Genomic DNA, 23,842 nt, shown 5'->3' with positions numbered 1-23,842 from the left:
CTACGCCCAGCATGACTCTACACTACGCAAACACTACAACACAACCCTAAACCCTAAAACACTACCCCCAGCATGACCCTACACTAAACAACCACCACAACTCTACACTACACTAACACAACACTACACTACACAACACTACACTACACTACACAATCACTAACCCACGAAAAAATTAACACAAACCCACTTACCTCTCTCGTCATCGTGGTTTTCACAACGCAAATGCATTTACCGTACATGCCTTTAAAACATAATTCTTTGTAAAGGCATGCGCGATAAATGCACATGCATTTTGAAAAAATGCGGGATAATGGTATGCGAGGTCAATGACCTTGCGGGATAATGGTATGCGGACTGAAAGTCTGCCAGATAAAAAATGCGGGAAAATGGCTGCAAACCATGATTAGCAGCAGACTTCCCTGGTGAGCACTAGCTTTACTACAGTGATCTAATGAGCAACTAGAGTGCTAACATTCAGAATTTATGGCAAATGTGTGACACATCTGAATGCCTTCTTGATAGAACCAAAGTAAACAAGCATTGAAAATGCAATAGATCTCGCCCTCGTTTAAGTTAAAGCCATTCTGTTTGTAATGAGGTGGCTTTTTAGCTTTGCTTTTATTAGTGTTTTTAAAACTTTCATGTAAATAACATGCATTTGTATGCATATATGTATATGCATGCATGCATTTATATTTATATAGATATGCAGATTATATATGTTTATATATGTATATTACCTACTGGCGATAGCCAGTGGGTATATATAGTTAGGATTTTTTCTCTATGGGATTTCTGAAAATTCTATGTCTCATAACTTTGGCGTTTGTGGACGGAATTGGCTGAAATTTTCAGGAAAATTGCACATTTTGTTTCTGAGCAGCCCCTGAAAATTTGGGGGGGTTTCGTCAAGGGGGGGTTGAGAAAAAAGGGGGGTCCCAAAACGCGTTTTTCCCATTCATTTTTCCATAGGGCGGTTGGACTCACTTTTAGCTCGAACGGCTGAATAGATTTACATGAAACTTGGCAAAATTGTAGATATGGTTTGCCCGACGTGCCTTTGCTATGTCTCAATATATGTGCTCCAGTGGATTTTGAGAAATTAACGTTTAAAAAAAAATATATATCTGTGACAGCGCTCCGGTTAGCGCCCCGGTTCACGTACCTGACGCGTAACGGAACTTCGTGAAGCGAAGCTGATTGGCTCTCCGGTGTCTGTCAACATTCTAAACAGTCCGGAGCGGCCGCCATCTTGTCTCTCGGTACGATCGAGAGACAAGATGTGGTGAAAAAAGAAGGGGGAAATGAAGGAAAGGGGGCAAGGTAAACCCCTCCTGACCCCCTAGGATTGATGAGGGGGATATTAAAGTCCCCCGCGATTTTTCTCAAATGACATCACTGATGACATCATGACACACCAATACCAGTTACTACATACGCACTCACTGATTCCTACGTCTACACACACATTCACTCATTCACCCATACAATCACTCATACATACAGTCACTCATTATTACAACACTATCATATGCACTCATACACCTATGCAGACACTCACACACTGCCACTCATCCATGGAGTTACTCACACACCTAGTCAGTCCTGTAAAGAATCAATCACACTTCCATTTCCTCATCTATACAGTTAAACACAGAACACCATACTTCAGTGACATCACTGATGACATCACTGATGACATCTCAAATGACATCACTTATGACATCTCAAATGACATCACTGATGACATCATGACACACCAATACCAGTTACTACATACGCACTCACTGATTCCTACGTCTACACACACATTCACTCATTCACCCATACAATCACTCATACATACAGTCACTCATTATTACAACACTATCATATGCACTCATACACCTAGTCAGTCCTGTGAAGAATCAATCACACTTCGATTTCCTCATCTATACAGTTAAACACAGAACACCATACTTTTCACACATATACTAACACATACTTACTCTCTTATACAATCACTGATACAAGTACACATTGATATGCACAGAGTCACACACCTCCCAGCCAGCCACACACACACTCAGTCTTCCATACATCCACTCATTCTTCAATATGTAAAACATATTTAAACTTTACAAAAACACACAGACACTAGATGATGTCATCAGTGATGTCATTTGAGATGTCATCAGTGATGTCATCAGTGATGTCATTTGAGATGTCATCAGTGATGTCATCAGTGATGTCACTGACAATGTCATGAATGATGTAATATGTGACATCATCAGCAGTGGATTGCGGGTGCGCGATATATAGTTAGTGCAACTAACTATATATGGAATTTCATTGGTTTTATGTCAATAAAATGTCCAGCTAACTATATATGGTCTCTAACCTATGGTTTTTTCAGTGAATTTTCAAGGTTTTGTAAATGCAAATTCCTAACTATATATGGTCTATAACCTATGGTTTTTTCAGTGAATATATATATATATATATATATATATATATATATATATATATATATATATATATATATATATATATATATATATATATATATATATATATATATATATATATATATATATATATATATCACTAAATCACAGGTTTCAGGGATGTTATAGTTAGGCTGATATTTATAGCTAGGCTGACATTTTACTCATACAAAATCAGAGAAATTCAGTACAAAAGATCCTCTCGGATAATTGAAAATGCACTCGCAGGAAGGTTAGATTTCCCAAATCTTTTTACTTTTCAAAATTCCCAGGTTGAAGAAACAAAGACGCGTTTTCTTTATCACCGATCTCTTGATCACGGTTAGGGTGACAGCATTCAATTCAACCAATAAAAACAGTTTCAACATTGCATGTGACTCGTGATGCAGATCAGGACTTATGTAGTGTGTTCTGGGAAACGTAGTTCATTCCTAATTATATGTTTTTTATTAGTATTTTTATATAAATATATATGTGTAGCACCTATTTATTTAAAACCACAATTACTTTTTAACCCCAAGGATTACAATCATATTTGATTACGGACTCCAAAACACAACTCAGGATGAACTTCATTTTTAGTATTTTTCAGCATTCACTCCGTTATATTTCAAACTTAGCATATTTACTTACTATGTCATATTTACTGAAATTTCATGAGGGAGTATTGAATTCTTTTACTAGGTGAAAGCGGATCTTGTCTACTCTGATTCCCTGTGCCGCTCGAAATCGCGTGGTTAGAGGCTGACCTGTTGTTGCTGATTTCCCTGGGTTGCCTGGACTTTGTTCTCCTGCTGGGGCACTGAATATCGGGCGCTGCTACAGAGTGGGACTGCGAGTCCCAGGAGTGCCTGCGGCGTTCCTGGAGCCGCACCTGGGACTCTTCCCACTCCACCCCGCCTCCCGCCCCCAGGGTGTTGAAAGCCACGACTCGCGGCCCCCGCTCCGCGGGAGCCGCTCGAAGTCGCGTGGTTAGAGGCTGACCTGTTGTTGCTGCTTTCCCTGGGTCGCCTGGACTTTGTTCTCCTGCTGGGGCACTGAATATCGGGCGCTGCTACAGAGTGGGACTGCGAGTCCCAGGAGTGCCTGCGGCGTTCCTGGAGCCGCACCTGGGACTCTTCCCACTCCACCCCGCCTTCCGCCCCCAGGGTGTTGAAAGCCACGACTCGCGGCCCCCGCTCCGCGGGTGCCGCTCGAAGTCGCGTGGTTAGAGGCTGACCTGTTGTTGCTGCTTTCCCTGGGTCGCCTGGACTTTGTTCTCCTGCTGGGGCACTGAATATCGGGCGCTGCTACAGAGTGGGACTGCGAGTCCCAGGAGTGCCTGCGGCGTTCCCGGAGCCGCACCTGGGACTCTTCCCACTCCACCCCGCCTCCCGCCCCCAGGGTGCCACGCCCCTCCAACAGTAATATCTGAGAGCCGTGTGACGCGCACCGCGGGACGCGCGCGGGCGAAGACCGGGCAAAGAGCGGGCCGTTTGAGGCCGTTAGAGACCGGTGGAGACTGGACTGGGCTACACCCTTTGGCTCTAACTTTGCTATACGAATCCCACCAGTCAGTGAGCTCGCTGAAGATAAGGTGCTATGTCCACTCGTGAGTACAGAAGCAGGGTTGCCAAAGTGAAGCTGAAAAATGGGACACTTGATGATTTTATTACCAGGACCAATACTGATATAGATATGGAAATCAATAAAATGCAGCATAGGGTCTCCACTGAACTGGATGCAGCCAGAAGGTTATCCTAAGAGCTGGCCATGGCCAAAAAAATCCTCCTTAGGTCACTTTGCCTTTGCCAAAACACCTGATCGCCCAATGGGTCCATCTCCCATTTTGACTTTGACGCAGGCAGTTATCCACCAGCCACCAGTCACATTGCTTTCAGCATCGAAGGTGGGGTCTCCACATGTATCCCCCCCACCCCAACTCTATCATTGGGTGGGGTGGCTGGGCTTGAGGTCAGGGGAGAGGGGGCCCCTTTGGAGACGGTACCAATTGCTAAGCGTAAGGCAATGAGTGGGAGGATTTCCCTTACCCCCCAAAAGGGCGCCATCCATAAAAGAAAGCGTAATAATACTTCTGCCTATTCTAGGAAAAAGGCTAAGGTTGCAAAGGCTCAGTTACCCTCTCAAGCATTGTCTCAGGTATCCCACGCACCCCCTTCCATGGGAAATATTTGCCCCCCAGTTTTAGAATCTAGTTTAGCAAAATCGGTGGGCAAATATGACGATAATTTTGTAATAGAAAGTGAGAATGGTGGGGTCCCACTCTGCGCGATAGAGGGAAAGGATGTAGAATTTTTGACGATTGTGTGGGAAACGTTAAAGAGACTTCTAACCCCCTTGGAAGGTAGACTTTCGCGAATAGAAACCCAGTTGCTCGAGACCGAAAAAAGCATTTTAAATCTAGCTACCTTGAGCATTCCTGACAATAAACCAACTAGTCCACCAGTTACAACTAATATTCCATCAATACCTGCTGCCATCCCACCAGTAGCTCCGGTGGTTAAACCCATCCCGAAACCTCGACATAAGGTGACTACAAGTACTACTGCTAATAGGGTAGTGGAGGGCACAAACCACCTGCCGGTTCAATCTGCACCAGCCCCGAAAGCTATGGCAATCCCGAGGGCTAAAGATCATAACACTTACCACTCCACTCCACAGAGAAAAAAACCTACTGAAAATAATTATAGGGGCTATGTTGATCTTCCCCCAGATTTAAGACCGTATGTCGTTGTGTTAACGGGGGTGCCGGAAATTCCATATCAACAGCAGGAAGACTTCGGCTCATTAAAAAACAAGGTAATCCACTGGCTCAATGTAAACAGGCCTTTACCCAACCACCTGAGAAGTAACATTCTTATGGTGCGACGGGTCCCTTGGATAGGCACCTCGCATAAGTCTATTACAGGTGATTGCGTTATTGTTTCATTCGAAGACCCCAACACTGCACACCTTATTCACTCATGGAGCAAATTGGAGGAAATTCGCCCATAGCATCTAGATCCCTAACTTACTTTTATCCCCCCCGCTCACACCCCAATACGGGGGGAAATTGGAATAGGATTCCGGCGAGAAATTGTGTACAGGGGGGCTATCCAACTACTGGCAAGACACACATGGTGGGTGGAATGGGGCACCCACTTATAACAGATTTGGGTGCCTTGAGGACGTGGACTGACTGTTACATAGGGTTACTGACACACCGTTTTTGTCAGATTCACACTGTTCTTTGCCCTATTCCTCTCCGCGCTCTGTTTCCCCACTTCTACAATCTCTCCCTGGAGACTGTAATCAAACTACAGGTGAGATTAATCACACTGAGGAGGATGTTCCTGAATACTGTGCGGGCACCATACTAATTGAGCCAACAAATGATAAAACTACTCATACAGATAGAGTTGGCCAAAACAACAAGGATAACCCCCATCCTGAGGCGCCGTATGAAATTAACTCGTTGGTAACAGAGGGGTTGTCCTGTCACAAGCACAGTCAGTCCAGGACAACCAGGTGCACCTTGGTATCTAATGCTATTGATAAAACGGGGGCTCCCGGTGAAGTTTCCATACTCTCTTGGAATGTTGCCGGGTTGGCCAATAAACTAGACTCCCCAGAGTGGACGGATTTAATTGAAGAACATGACATATGCTTGTTCCAGGAAACGTGGGCCAGGGAAAAACAGTCCCGCACAGGGTACGCTTCTTTTGAGATTGCGGCAAAATGGGGCGGGAGGGGTCGACCATCTGGTGGCCTTTTGATTTGGGTGGGTTCCCACCTTGGATGCAGGGCGAGAAACCTTGAAACCAACTCCGCGGACTTTCAGTGCGTTGTTTTGGAGTGGGCATCTGGTGTGAGTGTAGCATTGATTAACGTATATTCAAGAGCGGTTGGGATAACAGGCACCTCGGGGACAATTGAGGATTTAGCTTTGTTCCTTGACTCTGCCACCCTCTGCCCTTCACTTATAGTTGGGGGGGACTTTAATATCCAGTTTGAGCCACCCCGGATCATCTGGAAGGGGTAATTAGCGAAGAGGATGATCTCTGGGAGATACCCACTTTGTTGGGCCCCCCCGTAAAGTCATGGTCACCTCTAGTCACCCAAATAACATCTTTTACTCTTTCCCACTCATTGAGGGCCTGTAATGGGCGATTTAAGGGAGATATTCCACCTAAGCACACCTTTAATAGACCAGGGCATGAGTCACGGATAGATTACATCCTGGTTTCAATGAAGGATTGGGCTAAAGTGAGGGACTTTGGGATAATCACAAGGACCGACAGTGACCACAATGTACTATCATTGAGGTTTGCGGTCCAGGGGCCGCCCACTGGTACCGCAGAAGAAAATTTAGCATTTCCTGTTGGTTTAGTCGCAACTAGCAATAGACGTAGAATTAAATGGCCAAAACTCCTGTAGAACCCTAATAATATCCAGAGGCTATATGCGACTGTGGTCCCTGCCCTAGAAAAAGTTGTGGATTTCATTCCTCAGTCACCCACTCCTGCTGAGCTTACTTTGCTTAGGGATATTCACTCTGAGCTTTGCTCTAACCTAGCAGAGGTACTGAACCCTGTGGCCAGGTCGAAAAAGGCCAAGGGGAGAAGAGCCACATGGTACAATGCTTCTTGCAGGAGAGCAAAGGTCGACCTTTTAGAGTCCCTTAAAATTCAGGAAACTCCCAGTAAGATTAGGGAAAAGCAGGTTGGCCTATAAGTCCATTCTCCGCAATGCTAAAATGGAATGGGACCAGGATAACTGGTCTGAAATGACGGCTGCCCTTGCACTTCGAGACGCCCGGAAATTCTGGCAAATCGTCAAGCATGGTTCAGCTGAACCTCTAGCGGCAGTAGAAGCAAATATTGCATCTGCTGTTTGGGAGGACCACTTCAAAACCCTGTATAGCGCGCCCGAGCTGGACCAACTGGGGAACCTACTCGAATTAGCAATGGTCCAATCTACTGAAAGTGTATCCCCCATGGATGGGTTCACTTTGGAGGAACTCACTATGGCGATTAAGGGCCTTGCTGCTGGAAAGGCGCCAGGCTTAGATAAGCTCCCAGGTGATCTTTATAGGCATGAAGTTAAAATCTGGGCCCCATATCTTAGGCTGTTGTTCAATGCGATTTTGAATGGCATGACGATCCCCCCAACTTGGCTGGGGGCAGAGATAGTCCCCATATTTAAGAAGGGATCGCCTCTGCTCCCAGCCAATTATAGGCCAATAAGCCTGATAGACGTTTCCCAGAAGCTTTTTACTAGGCTACTTCTGGATCGTCTGTCGGAATGGATGACGGAATATGATATTCTGAGCCCATTCCAAGCGGATTTTAGAAGGAAGGTTTCCACCACAGACCAGGTCTTTCGGCTCGCCCTTATTATTTGGAAAACGGTACAGTTGGAGGGTGGCAGCCTCTATACTGTATTCGTGGACCTGAGGGCGGCCTTCGACCTGGTCCCCCGCAGAAAACTTTGGGAGGTGTTGGCCAAACTGGGGGTCCCTAGGGGCTTGTTGGAGATGATTATTCGTCTCCATACTGCCAGCTTTGCACAGGTGAGGTGCGGCAAGGAGGTGGCACTATCGAATAGGTTCCCCGTTGACAGGGAGGTAAGGCAGGGTTGTGTGCTTGCACCGACCCTGTTCTGCCTCTACGTCAACGGGGTCATTTCCCATTTGAATGGGGTGCTAACTCCGAAGCTCCTAAGTTGGCAGGCAGCAGGGTGCCGGTGATTATGTTCGCTGACGACACCCTGCTGCTTTCGAAGTCTGCGATGGGTATCCAGCGCGTTCTTGACGGCTTTGTGGATTTTTGTGGGGAACATGGTTTAGAAATTAACACCCTAAAGACTAAATTTATGGTCTTCAATCCCCCACCAAAACTCCACTCTAGCCCCAACATCGGGCAAAGCAGACTCGAAAGGGTGAGAACCTTTGAGTACCTTGGAGTGGTGCTAAATGAGAAAATGTCCTGGCGCACACATCAAGAGAAAGCACTCCACAAATTGGTCCAGTACTCGGGTGGGATTATGAAGCTCGTGGGAAAAAACAGGTCCTCCATCCAACCTGTTGGTCCACCTCTCCAGATCTATAGGGCACAGGCAAGGGGGGCTGCCATGTATGGTTCCGAGCTTTGGGGTCACGCAGTTTCTCCAGACCTGGTGAAAGAGGAGAATAAGTTCATTCGGAGGGTGGTAGCACTTCCCCCCAGTACGCCTCTTGTCCCACTAAGGTTAGATCTGGGGATGCGACCCCTTGATGAAGAACTGACATTGCGTCCCTTGGTTTATTGGCGTAGGTTGTGGGCAGTCCCAGAATTGATTAGCTATAGACAGGGGCTTCAGGAGGTGCTTGCCATGCCTAACGTAGGGAAAATTAAATGGCTCAAATTTATCAAAACTGAGTTGGAGGGTCTAGGTCTCTCGACTCTCTGGTCAGACCCTTTATCCACTTGTCCATTAATTCCCAAAAAGAGACTGGCAAAGGTATTCTATGACAAAACCTTGGGACATTTACGGAGTCATTTTTACGCACCAAGGATATCTTCAGCTTTGAACCAGCCCTGGATAAATTATATCCTGTCTTAACCAGGAAACTCTATTTGCAATGGAGGCACGGGACTCTTCCACTTCGAGCCCTTACTAGTAAGTGGAGTGAATCAGCAGTCAGCTTATGTCCGGCTTGTAGAGTGGCCAATGAATCTGAGCTGCACATAATTTTTTTCTGCCCGGCTTATAACGCGACCCGCAAGAAATGGATTATCCCTATATGCAGGAATTTGGGGTTCGTACAGTGCCTGGCCGCATTTAGAGTGCTGAAAACAGATTTGTCGGACCACATCGTTTGTGCAGTGGCCAAATACTTAGGTGCAATGTGGTCCCTGAGAAGACAGTGCCTTAAGGCCGGTCACTGAACTTTACTGTAGTAAAAATGCGATAGCCTGCACTAATGAAAATATTCATATGGACTCTGACGGACCTTGGAATGTTTTAATCTCCTAATGTTTTAACAGTTTTATGAAATGTTTCCTTAATATCTTTTATGGTGATAAATTACCGAAATAAAGATTTATGAAATGAAATGATTCCCATAAGGTCTTATTATGTCTGTTATATTTTTTCCCCCCTTACATTCATGAGAGATTTAAGGTCTTTCCGCTTTCCTCAGGGTGTTTCACCCACGATATTCAAGAGAATAGCGCCTTCCAGTGGGCCTACTCATAATTTGTTCCTTTCAATTCCTGCACCTGCTATATTTGTATTTAACTCTTCTTTTCCTATTTATGTTTTACCTATAAGTTTTGCTGAGATTTATGTGCCAGAGTTGTACAATATGTTTTGAAAAGAAAGAGGTTTATATTAATAATGGTGTAAATATGTGTTTACAGTGTTTACAGTGTTTATCAAGTAATTCTGAAAACAATTGAAAATTTCATACAAAACAGTTTAAAGATGAACAAACAACTCCTCGCTTTGATTCAGATCAAACAAAGTAAAGGTTCTGAAATTCAATATTTGCCTAGACTCTCTCTGCCTCAATTTCTTTTCATGATTTCCCCCTCTTTCATTGAGAGGTATTGTTTCAAGTGCATAAAAAGTCAAAGACTTCCAGTCTCTCTCATGGCCTGTCTCCATATGCTTGGCTATGGTATTACTTCGATCTTTGTTAACCTTTGCACGTACATGCTCAAGTATCCTCTTTTTGAGTTTGCATATTGTGCTCCGTATATATTTTAAGCAGCACGGGCACTCTATGACGTAAACAAGATATTGGCTTTTGCAAGTTATCAACTGTCTTATTTGCCACCTTTTGTTATTTGGCAATTTTACTTCTGTCGTGTTCTTAGCAATCTGGCAGATTTTGCAGTTATAACATTTGATAAAACCCTTTTTTTCCATTGCGTTGTGAAAAACTATGACTCACATTCAGGCTCATCTTGGTGAATAGCTGTTAAGTTTATTTTCGGGAGCTGAACCTTTAGGACAAATTAGTCCACAGTCATCACCAATTCATTGGAAAATCAAAAGGGACACATTGGCTCAAAACAAATGGCCAAATAACAATTTGCCATAATACGTTTTCAGTTTCTAGCACACACATCACTGTGGTGTACTTGCAATATATGTTTGCAGAGATTTATATGACTAGGATACAAGTTAATACATGTGGCAACATCTTTTAAACCTCACTTTTCTCTACCTGTTCAATTAGAGACTCAGAGCTTGCAATGTCAAGCCTAAGCCGAAATGAAAGACTAAGGTCTAGATGTAGGTAAATAGGATTTACCCATTCTAAAATACCGAATTTTTCCGATTCGGTATTTTAGAATCGGTAAATGCTATGTAGCTAATAATTCGGTACAAATTACCGAATCGTTAAGATTCGGTAATGGCCGTTCATTCCTATGGGCCTGGAGGCCCATAGGAATGAATGTCTACTACCGAATCGGTAATTACCGATTTGGTAAAATAGGGAAAGAGTCAAGGGTGGCAGGGTGTTACTTTGACACCCGGTTGCACCCCTGAATAGTGCTTGTGTGCACATGTGGCACGCATACATGCTCTAAGGGCATGTATGTCTGTCACATGGCACAGGTGTAAATGCACAGATTTGCATTTACAGAGGTATTCGTTATTTACCACCAACTAATAGTTGGTGGTAAATAACGAATCCTTAAAGCACAAAAGCACTCTTCAAAGTGCTTCCTACATGTCACTTACCGATTCGTTATTTACCGAATCCTACCCTACAACCCAAATGCCCAATACCGGTCGGTAACGGCCGACGACCGGTATTGGGCCACCTACATCTGGCCCTAAGTCCTATTACGCTACCCTTGGAAGTGTTGTAATCTTTCTAAAGACTTCAATGAGTGTGTGAGTGCCTTTTAGGGGTGAGATAACAAGTATAAAGTAGCCTTTAAGTACTAGATGACCTCTGTTTCACACCGCATTCTCTCTAAAGGTGTGTAGTAGAAGCGGTACAAAACAGTTTCTGTTCATTATAAATAGCCTTCGAGTATGAAGTTGTGTGACACCTGCCTAGCTAACAGATCTGTTGTTTTGGGACTGAATGCTGACATAGCTGTGACAAAATGTGTACAAGGATATGAGAGACTGAATAGTTTTTAGGTTAGGTTGATCAGCTGAACCACACATCACACTACCGCTGTTTCACATTAAATCCCCAGTAAATATGTGTAGAAGAAACTGGATGGATCACTTTCTGTTTATTATACAGGGCAGCTGATGATGAAGCAATGTCTTCAAGTGCATTCATGTTGCATTCATAGGAAAGAGATATGTGCTTCTGCGTCTGCTATTAAGAAAACAACAAAAACAAATATATAAAAATGTTTTGTTAAAAAAACATTCATGTTACATTTTGAAAAAAATCATATTGTACTATAATTAGATACCAGTATCAGTTTCCCTTTTTTACTGTTCTCAGATTTCATTTAGCTTCACCATACATAGTGGTTGGAACGTTGTATCGTCATTGAACCGTGGGGAACAAGCAATTGAATGGATTGTAAAAAAATAAACGAATAGCATAGTACATCATTATAAATAGGTGCAACCATGCTTTACAGTCTCAGCAATTTCTTAACCATTTGTTTTATGTATATTAACTCTACTATTACCATTAAACCTGGTCCAGTACTGAAAACAAATATATATTGTACTTGCTTTTTAAAGTTAATCTTCCATAAGGTACATTATAATAAAAACAATTAATATGAATACTGGTAGAATCCAATTGATTCTGTTTTTTAATGACATCACCCCCATTAGGCCAAATGATGTTCCTAAAACTTTGGCTGCAGAAATAACATATAGGAATTAGCTAGCTGAGAAAGCAATCTCGCTTTGGATTTCAGATTGGTATTATTGCAATGTGTCCATCTGCTGTTACATTTTAAAAACATAGTATAGTGTCCCGGTGTTATAGCATCCCATTCATGAAAAATAATAGGTTGTGTTGTATATGTTCTTCCTGAAATAGATATATGATCTGCTTTGATATTTGTAATTGATCTTTGGAATTTTTGTTTCATCTGATCTACAACATTGTAACATTAAAATTTGATATTTTCCAAATCTTTGTATGTGCAATGTTGACAACATGTCTGATCTACAATGTGAACACATCTTATCTTGATTTGCTGGTTTAACCAATTTGTTTAAAGATGCTGTTCTGCAGTCTGGTATTGTTAAGTATAGGAATCATTCTACATGTATTTGTCAAGAAGTACCTGAATTCCACAGAAGCAGGATGAATGCTATTTTCCCAACGCCCACTCACCGGTGATGCCACCAAATTTGAATGGTAACACCCACCAATGAGGGGGAAAGGGGAATGGGTCAGAGAAGAGACTGCCACGGGATGGTAAACTCTCTCGCTAGTGGAACCACTCTAGAAGATGTCTTCAATGTTGCGATTAACCAGCAATGATCCCAGGCAAGGTAATACCTAATGCACAGACAGAGAGGAGAGATTACCAAAATAACAGACTCCTACCAATTGACTCCTGTAGGCTAGCTTCTCTTCTAAGAATAATTAAGTAACAAATAACAGCATATAAGTACATAGTTTTTTGAAGATTGCTCGTAGGACTTACTCTCGAAAGTCACTCTCAGTAGTTCAGGAAAGCATTGGCAAAAGTGACGAAATAATTCTCGTTGGTTCAAGAATGCGCTGGTGAAAGCATGTCGACTTACTGCTCAAGAAAGTCTTGTCGGGGTTACCCGTGAAATGGAGCAGGGAAGGAAAAGGAAGGGCGGAAAGATTAAGAAAGAACGCACAGGAAGGAGATATGTACAGTACGAAGCGCAAGGCAGAAGCCCTTCCTGACTTCAGATGACATTGTGACTCCAAAATCCGGGTGGGACACTGGAACGGCACGGGAACTCCCATTCCCCAACACAGATTAAGAAAACTCCTTGAATGGGAGCCATTCTGGAATTTGGCAAAGACAAAGGAATGCTGTCTCCAATTACGCTGACTATCACACACTGCAATTGACAGAAAATGCTGCACTAAACCTAGAGGGCGACTGTGAAAGGGTAACTATACCTAAATACTAAATTCTGCCACTAAGAGTCTGCCTCCCACTCTGTAATGAGGGGCGGACAGAAACAAACTTCACTCAGGAAAATCTCAATTGAAGTGCACAGTTGAAAGAGCACGCACTCGTTTTAAAACGTCCTGCCTCAAACAAGCCGAAACTCCAGTAAAGGTGGCAGCCATCTTGGAACATCTCAATTCCCAATGTGAGTCTATAAATTCCTATAATAATTAATAATTTGAGGATTTACAAGGATTATTTTTCTCTTTAGTTTACTCTGACTGCCTAAGATTACAGATGCTACGCTAGCTTAGTTACTGACAATATTTCAGTGATAGATCTAAATAAACACTTATGGCCCCATTTGTAATTTAGTCCAAATAATTTATCAAAGTTTATTACTTCACCTTCTTATACTCCAAGCATGACCATTATAAATTCTTGTGCATCTTGTTGTATGTTGAGAGTAAATGTCACTAATCTGCTACATATATCCAAAAGATGTTGAATGCCAGAAACAGTATGTATGTTACTTCTGTTAGTAAGCAACTGTTGAAGTGAATGATGTAGTGCAGAACAGAATCTTTTCTTATCTTGAAGTTCAGTGGCATGTTTGATATATTTCCATTTTGGACATACTATACGTTTCTCATAAATTGGGTATTCACCTAAATGAGGAGCATAAAGTCTTCTTAAGCGATTGTTCTCTCTTACACCAGTTGCATCAGCATTAAACTTTTTCTCATCAAATTCTATCAAATACTAACCAGGCATTGTTCTTACTCAAGGCAGTGCAACATATGCCATTCCCTCTTTGAGCACAGTAATTCCAATATTCACAAAAGATATGTCTATACTTAAATCTTGAGATTTGTGAATGGTTACTGCATATGCTAAAAAGAGGAAACTGTTGTCTTAGAACATACAAGTCCTTTACAAGCAAAAAAAGTATGACACAACTCCCAACCTGTCTTACTTCATTAATCTGGTCGAATTTTATAATCAAAAATCCTATTCCATCAATATTTTGAAAAATCACAAAATCAACAACTTTTACCATTGCTCCATTTAACAATCCTTATTCTACGTTCAAATGACAACACAAAATTCCTCTGCAGTTTTAACATATATCTTACAGTTTTAGATACATACTTTTCCAAATAATCCAATTTAGCTTGTAGTTTAGTAAGTAGAATTGTTACTCCCTGGTCCATTTTTTCAATAGCTTCAAATTCCCGAATGTGTTGTTTTTCCAGTTTCAGTAGTGGTGCATTAAAGTTAAAACACTCTTTCAGTGTAGGCATTAGACAAACTATGGATTTGTTTTCTATGAGCATGTTGTACATCAGTTCTGCTGGTGTTTTTTCAGATGTACACACATTTCTTATAAGCTGACTTTCTAAAGCTTGTTTACCAGGTTTTTACCAGGTTTCATCAACATGCCAATTCGTATGTCTTTAAGAATATTTGTGTATTCTTCATCGGTTGCTTGTTGCATATTTTTAACAAGTTCTTCACATCAAAGTTTAACCAAATATTTACATTTCTGATACTTCCAAAGATTTCCTTGAGTCATCATGGAGAAGTGTTTTAAAAACAGGTTGTCCTTTAACAGAAGTAAGTTGCAGTATGTCTTTAAATGCAAATACATGCTTTCCTCCAAACAGCATATCATAATCTGTTTTTAAAATCTGTTGCATTCTCAAGTAAACAAAGGCAAGCATTAAGTTTGAGACCATGCTCACCTCATCAATGATTAAAAGTTTCAATTTCTTCAGTACTCTTGAGACTTCATAACAAGCTTCTCCTGTTAGCTTTTGATATTCCAGTTTATTATCATGTTTGACAGGTGGCATAAGTCATTGATGTAAATCAATACCTTTAATGTTGTGGGCTGCTAAACTAGTTGGGATGTTAGGACACAAGATAAATGTGATTCTGTATTCCTGTGTAGATAACTTGTCAGAACTTTAATTAAGGAACTTTTCCCTGTTCTAGCTTAACCACTAATGTATAATAGAATAGATCGAAATGATGAAGATGGACATTCTTTTTTTTTTCATGGAGGAAGCCATCTTCTACTTGTTTCACTTGCAGATATATTTCTTGTTCAGGTTCCCCTATTACGTAGACGAAATAGGCGGTGCAATAGGGCATCTCAAGACAGACAAAAGTCTGGGACCCGATGGACTCCCCGCAGCGTTCTACAAGTGCTTCGGAACGCTCTAGGTGGATATGTTGTTGGAGGTTTACAATAAGGCGTTAGACAGTAGTATGCTCCCACCTACCATGAGCAAAGCACTAATCACCATGATCCTTAAAAAGGATAAAGACAGCCACTTACCAAGTTCCAATAGACCAATCTCATTGCTCAACATTGACATAAAAATATTGAGTGGTATTATGGTTGTGTGTCTTCTTCTGTTGATGAAAAGATTGATCCATCCTGATCAGTCAGAGTTTTTCCCTGGACGAAATACTAAATTCAATTTGAGACGGTTAGCACATGTATGTCAGGCTCCTGACCTGCTGGAGATGGACACCGTGGTCGCCTCATTGGATATCGAACAAATGTTCGATTCAGTGGAATGGTCGTATATGTGGCAAGTTCTGAGTCAGATAGGCGTGGGTGTGCAGTACCTGAAATGGAGGCCAATTGCTCTATACTGCTCCCACGGCTGGGTAGAAAAGTGTTGAGGTCTATCACTATAAAGCAAGGCACCCAACAAGGGTGCCCCCTATCACCATTACTGTTTGCCATCTCTATGGAACCCATGGCCGTGTGGCTGAGAACAGTTATGGATGCATGGGGTATAAGGTTGGGGAACACTAACCATGTTGTGTCGCTGTATGCAGACAACACATAGGTATATTTGAGACAATTGGACCATTCGTTCCCAGTACTGGCAGAGGAAATACATCAATTTGGTAATGTTTCGAGACTACATATCAACCCTATGAAATCCAGACTGATACCAATGGGCAGAATAGCAGCAAAGCCCCCACCCCCCCATAATCGTGGCCAGTTATGGCTATACTGTTGGAGGAAGAGGGGACACGATACTTGGGAGTTTATCTGGTGGACTCCACCCACGCCTACCATAAGATTAATAGCAGCCGGGTGGAAGAGGGTCTGAGAGGCTCGATTTGCTTTTGGGCTGACTTGCCACTATCACTAATGGGGTGAATAGCAATCATTAAAATTATTATATTGCCACGTTGCCTTTACACACTGCAGCATTCGTTTTACATGATACCACAATCATATTTTAATGCACTAGACATCCTGATGGGGGACCTTTTCTGGGGCAAGAAATGAAAATGAGTAAGTTTGCCTACATTGCAAAGAACTTGCAATGTAGGCAAGTTCCCGAAAATAAACTTAACAGCTATTCAGCAAGATGAGCCTGAATGTGACTCATAGTTTTTCACAATGCAATGGAACAAAAAGGGTTTTATCAAATGTTATAACTTCAAAATCTGCCAGATTGCTAAGAACACGTGGAACTCAAGGTTCCAAGACTAGAGTTCTATTATATGGCCTCCCATCTTCAGTTTGTGGTTCACTGGCTTGATGATGACGAAAATTGGTAAAAGTCCCTTCTGGCCGGGACTCACAGATGGAATACACTTGCAGGGCTATTGATGATGGGAGGAGTAATCCCCGAGAAATACCCGTATATAATACGCCATGTTGTAGCAAAAGTATGAGATAGTGTGGTTCATCGGGTGATCCTGCATGCTCCATATGCACCGAACATGCCCCTATGGGTGCTCCGACCATTCGGCGCAATTGTGGCTCCATGTCGGTACGACGTTGGAAGGAGGGAGGATGCCAACTTTTGGGGGATCTTTACAGGGAAGGACAATTCATGACACGAGAAGATTCACAAAATTAGTTCAACCTGGGGCCAGGGCAATTCATGCAGTATGCGAAAATATCGAGCATTGCCCGGAAGCTGTGGCCAAACTTCCCCAATGAACCCCCTCATCACTCATATACTAGTGACAATGTTAACCATGGCACAGGGGAGGCAACTGGTCTCACACCTTTATCTCGCACTACGTGAAGATGTACTGCAGGAGACGTTAGGGCTGCAGCACAAATGGGACATGCATATTGAAAGGGCCCCTAACTGAGGCTGAATGGAGAAAGGTGCACAAAGGGGTCCCGAAAGTTAAAACAAATGCTATATTTAAATTACTTCACTACAGTATCATACACCAGGTATATCTAACTCTGCGCACCCTGCATGTAATCTGCACCGTAAGGACAACTGTCCCAGATGCACTACTCAAGGAGCGGATTTCTTGCATATGATCTGGCAATTCCCCAGGATCCAGACTTATTGGGAGAGTGTCCTGACATGTCTGAGGGACGCCGTGGGCTGGATCATACCCCGGGAAATCAGGCAGGTGCTCCTGGGCCTGTTAGCCAAATCATAAAACAAGTCACTAATTAGGACATGTGAGACTGGTATTAGCTAAAAGAAGAATAGTTATTATATGGTTGCAACACCAACCTCTGATGCACGCAGACTGGCTAAAAGAATGGGCAATGGCTGAGTTACTTAGGATGCAATTTGTGAGAAAAGATATAAAGGCCGATGAAGATAGAATAACATGGACCTTCATGATAACAGAGCTCCAAGGGGACCACAAGCAGATTTCTCAACAGACTAGTAGAAGAGCACCACCCAGAGGGGTGGTATATGCACTGGCACAGAGAAGAGGGGACTGATGTCCTAGTGGAAGAAACAAACACATAATAGGTGATTACTAATCAGGAACTTAATTATCCAAGGGACAGGACAGGAAGGGGGGTACTGTTAAGGTTTTGAGGTTATACAAATTATCGGCAGAAAAATTGGGATGCACGACACCGCTTACAGATACTAACCTACTGTTTATATATCATATAGAAGAGTGCAAACAAATGGGGGTATGCAGCTGGAATTTAGTATGATTTAACTGAAACTAAAATGAGTAATATGGACTGTATTACTGCGAAATATTGTAATCTGTATGTAAGACCAAATGCTTTTTTTTCAACATTTAGTTGTTCTTCTAACTGTTCAAACTGAATAATATCCTATTGTGCTTGCTGCGTTGCAGTTTCTACTTCATTCATGGCTATTGCTGCTTCATTTTTAATAATTGGTTGTCCACATGGATCTTGAGTCAATGGACCAGAACTTTGACTGCTTTGTGAAATTCCCCTGGCTATTTCTGCTGCAATAGTTCCTTCTTGTTCAATCTCATCATTTATCATTTTTAAATAAGTAGGAAATATTGTACATTGAATTGTATCTTTTGTTGCATTAACAGAATCTTCTTGAGGTCAAAATGTCAAAATGTCCAAGTAATTCTGTTTCTCCATGCTTAGGATTAAGCAGTTGAAGAAGTCCTAATAGGTACATTCTCTTTTATCCGGAGTTTTGCAACTGAATTCCATCACATCCAACTACAGCATACTTTTCTTATTTTATATTTTCCTTAACATTCTTTTTAAACCTGTAGTGTTTAAGTATTTCATACTGACATGGGTTTTCAAGATGTGGATCCCTTTAGGGATAGTATGTATCCAACATATTTGCTTTGACAATATCAGTGATTTCTGGCTCAATACGTATTGGATTTCTGCAAAAGATTTCAATACTCTGTTCCATGTGGAAGCTAGGCCTAGACTCACCCAAACGATTCCTCTTCATTTTGAATACAAACTGGCTGTGCTCAAGTGATCCGAACATTCATAAAATTCTATCCCTCTAGGGGAAAGCATCTTCAAGCTAAAGCTGTACAATTTTTTGCTGAGCCTCTTTTCTGTGGAAATTTCTTCCCACATTTCTTTCATCTCTGATTTCTCAGATTTTGTAATATATGATGTGATGTAATGTACAAAAGTAATTGAGTTGTCTGCAATAAACAGAATATCTATGTTTGCATTCCACACTCAAAATGACTGGATTATAGCCATTAATATACTTTGAAGCTTCTGTTCTTCTTAAGTTGTATGAATTCTTGGGAGATTTCCAAGTTATTGTATGGCTTACTGCTCACAAAAAACAATTTACTCTTCCTTTTGAAATTATAGGTCGTGGGAATCCATTTTTTTAATTTTTTTTATTAATTTTATTTCAGCAAACAGTCAGACATTATACAGAAAATAAACCAGACCTGTCTTATACAGGACACGAAGTACAAAATAGACATTACATGAAAAAGGAGAAGAACATATACAGATACAATAAATGATTTCACTTGGCCACTAATAACTTGTATAAATTGGTAAATCAATGAGTTATATCCATTTCTGAATTGGTGCCCAAACTTTTAACCCGAATCTCTTCTTTGCAACACTCTTAGATCTATAAATAGCTGTTTGAAATTGATATATAGATACAATTTTAGCTTGCCATTGGCTAAAGACAGGAGATTCGGGATCAAGCCAGTGTGAGGTGATACAGAAACGAAAAGCTGCCATTCAGATGAATAAAAAAACTTCTTCAGCTAGTGTCCTAATTCCTATTTAATTGGTTTCTAGACCTAGAATAACCATTTCTATATTTAATTTGACAGAGATCCCCAAACTATTATTAATAAAGAATTCAATATCTACAATGAATTGAGAAAGTTTAGGACATTTAAAAAACATATGGCTAGAGTCGGCAGCTATTTCATCACATCTACTGCATTTGTCACCATGCCTCCCTTTCCATTTGGCCAACCTCGCAGGTGAATAATACAAACCATAAATGGCTATAAAGTGTTGGCTCTGCAATGAGCCATTAAACAGCACTCTGGTTGATAATTTAATTGATCTCACTATATCAACCTTAACAGTTCCAAATTTCCTTTGCCATTTAATTTCAATTAGCTTAAGGTCATGGGAATCCAAAATGACATATTGTATACATTTTCATTTACATTTGTTTTTCCTTCTGTAGTAATGTTTACATCTTTGACTTTCAAACAGTAGAACTTGTTGTCACAAGCTGTTTTCTCCTCCTTCTCTTGGAATGGCACATGTAACATACTGTTCAATAAAAGACAAAATAGCCTCATCACTATCTGTTCCAAATTTTGGTGCATCCTTTATCCATAATAGCATGTGAATATGAGGAGCACCTCTGACTTGGTATGATATCATAGCTTAAAGGCTATGATCAAAATACCTGAAGACATTTGCAGAATCCAAGGAACAGAGTTCTCCAGCTGCCTTCAGTTCAATGCTTTTTATATTTGAATTTGCTTCTCGTTAGAATTTAAGTAAATCATCCCAGGCATATTTAGCACAACTAAGTGTTAGAAACCAAGTAGGTGTACCTAGGTTTCTTAACAGGCATTTAAGCGTGCCATGAAGCTGATACCAATATTCATTGGTGCCATGTTGGCACGTCATCAAATTGATTAAGTGAGATTCCAAATTTTCATTCCTGTTGTTCTACTTTCTGCATGAAATCTTTTGCAGAAGCATGTTGAAGATGAACTCCTGTTTTTAATATATTGTTCACCGCATATGAAGGTCCAGACAAATCACTCTCAAACAGAAGATAAAATATATATGGAATGCCCTGGGGAAATCTTGGGTCTTCAGAGTACAATATTGTTGATCGGTATTCTGATGCTGGAATCTGTAGAGCTCAGTCATCAAATTGTCCACCTTCTCCAGTGGGGAATAGCTGTTGAAAACAGCAAGCTTCTAAACGTTTTCCTCATGTAATCATGGGAACTCCTTTTGCTTCTTTCATTTGAAATAATGCAATAGTGTTTCCTATGATTTCTTTTGAATGGAGAGGATGTATGGTATAATGTTCATAAATCTCCTCACTTCTGGATTTGTCCACTTTTTGAATTTGTCCACTTGACATTTCTGTCTCATCTTGCAGGCATCTTACTGGCATCTTACTTCTTCATCAACAATTACATTCTTATAATAAATATTATTCTGTATCAGGTATAATGTTGCATTTCAAAGTTTATTAATATCTACAAACTCTTGCCAGATTTCTTTACTCTATGTTGGTATACCATTTACAAGAATAACTACTGGCTCGTTTTCCTCTCCGTCTACACCAACATTTTTAATATTTTTCTTAAAATCTAAAGGTAAGTACACAATTCTTCCTCTGAGACTCGCTTATACATCTGTTGGTGGCAGCTTACCTGTATTAGGCTCCATACAAACTATGGCCTGGAGTGGGTCTACAGATTGGATAAGAATCGACTCGTATACATTTAAATCTGCCAGTCCCTGAGGAATAGTTACCAACTCTAAGTTGTTAGGTACTGCTCTAGCTGCCGATGTGTTCTTCTTAATTTGTTGTAACAGTACTTACATATTTCTTGATCAGTGGACAAATCAAATCATTCTTCTACAAATAAATGAACAGCACATTTTTGCCACTTATTCTTCTTTTCTTTTTCACTTTTTAAATATAAATCAACATTGATAGTTTGAGATTTGTAGGGAGTGCATAAACAACAAATACAAACACAGTTTTGTTTTTCAGATGAAACAGTGTTCAACTTTGTAATTTCTTCTGCAAAATCATCAATACTAATCTCTCTGTCCTGTTCTACGACACCTGCAGATATCAAGTCCTCACTTTCCCTACACTCCTCTTCAGAAAAAAAAAACAAAAGTATACATCATCACAAGCTTTCTGTACATCTGCTACTGGACTATGCAAAAGAGCTGTATTCATTTCACTTAAACGTAATGCAGGTATTTTTACATAGTAAAGTCTCCTTACTAACTACCGCATTTCAGAGTGGTGAACTGCTAACATTCTTAAATGATGAAAAGTGCGTTGGCACACTTTCCTTGAAAGACACGCCAGAGAATGTACCTGTAACCTGGAATATTTTATTATTTTACATGGATACAGTCCTTGCAACATCTTAATCTTCAGTTTAACACATTTATTTTTCATATTCATGTAAATAAATTTGTAATATGTTAATAGACTCCCGTCGACTACTGCAAATACTTCTATAATCCCACTTATGTACAGGAGCTTGTTTATACCTTCATTCAACTTCTTCAGCTATTACTTCTACATTCCTAGGAACCATTTTTTCCTTTGGCATGGGAGAACCATCTTTTACCTTATAAAATTGACCACTAGTACCAAATGCATGTACTAATGTGTTTTCTTGAAAATAGATTTCTTCATTTAAGAGAGGCTCAGTACTTAAAGTGTACTTCCATTCACCAGTAAAGGTTTTACAAAAGCTAGTTCTATTAACCAGACGTTTTCTCTTGCTTTTCTCCTTAATAAACCCCATTGTTTTATCTAGTGTTCTCAATTTCTTCAATATTAAGATAAATCATTTTAGTTTCAACTGAAAAGCTTTATCTACTACACTTTCAATTTGTTACTTTAGCTTATAAGCTGCTGATCTTATTTTATATTGTTTTTAATTCTTTATTACATTTTGAATTACTCTACTTCTAAACATTCCTTTTCTTATATCCCACCAAACTGGTCCTAGGATGAGTGTTTCTAGTCCAGGGAGGACCTGGCCTGGCAGTTCGGGCTGGACTGTCCCCATTGGGCCAAGGGTCAAGACTGATTTGCATATGCCTGGGTCCACACTGGAATGGCAAGGTGAGCAAAGAAACAATGGATTTAGGCCCAGATCTCTGTACTGGGGAGAATGTATGACATTGCTTTGCATTCTGTCCATCAATTGTTCTTTTTGCATTTTTCACCCTGAGTGGGGCGGGTATGCCCAGACCTGGGTCCCGTGCTGTCCATGTCACTTGAATCAAGGTATCCCCGCTGATAAGGGGTGAAACCCCAAAACCGGTCCTAGGAGGCTCGTTTCCAGCCCAGGGAGGACCTGGTCTGGCAGTTCGGGCTGGACTGTTCCCAATGGGCGCAGGGTCAAAACTGATTTGCATCTGGCTGGGTCCAAACTGGAATGGCATGGTGAGCAAAAAAACAATGGATTTAGGCCCATATCTTTGTACTGGGAATAATATATGACAGTGTTCTGCATTCTGTCCATCAATTGTTCTTTTTGCATTTATTATATAGGGCAGCCAAGGATGAAGCTGTGTGTTCAAATGCTTCCTTTAGATCTACCTACCAAACAGATGTGTGCTTCTAGGACCAAATGTTAAAGTAGGTCTGACAATATAGAACATAAACTTTTTAAATTAGGGTAATCAGCTGCACCACACATGTCAAACCACAAGTACAAGTAAAGACATACCTAAGACATAACAGTAGTCAGACATTGAAATTTGACAGATTATGCTTCCAGTTTCAAACACAGACA

The sequence above is a fragment of the Lissotriton helveticus genome, chromosome 12, assembly GCF_964261635.1.
Source record: "Lissotriton helveticus chromosome 12, aLisHel1.1, whole genome shotgun sequence".
NCBI classification, from domain to species: domain Eukaryota; kingdom Metazoa; phylum Chordata; class Amphibia; order Caudata; family Salamandridae; genus Lissotriton; species Lissotriton helveticus.
This window is presented reverse-complemented; position numbering follows the sequence as displayed.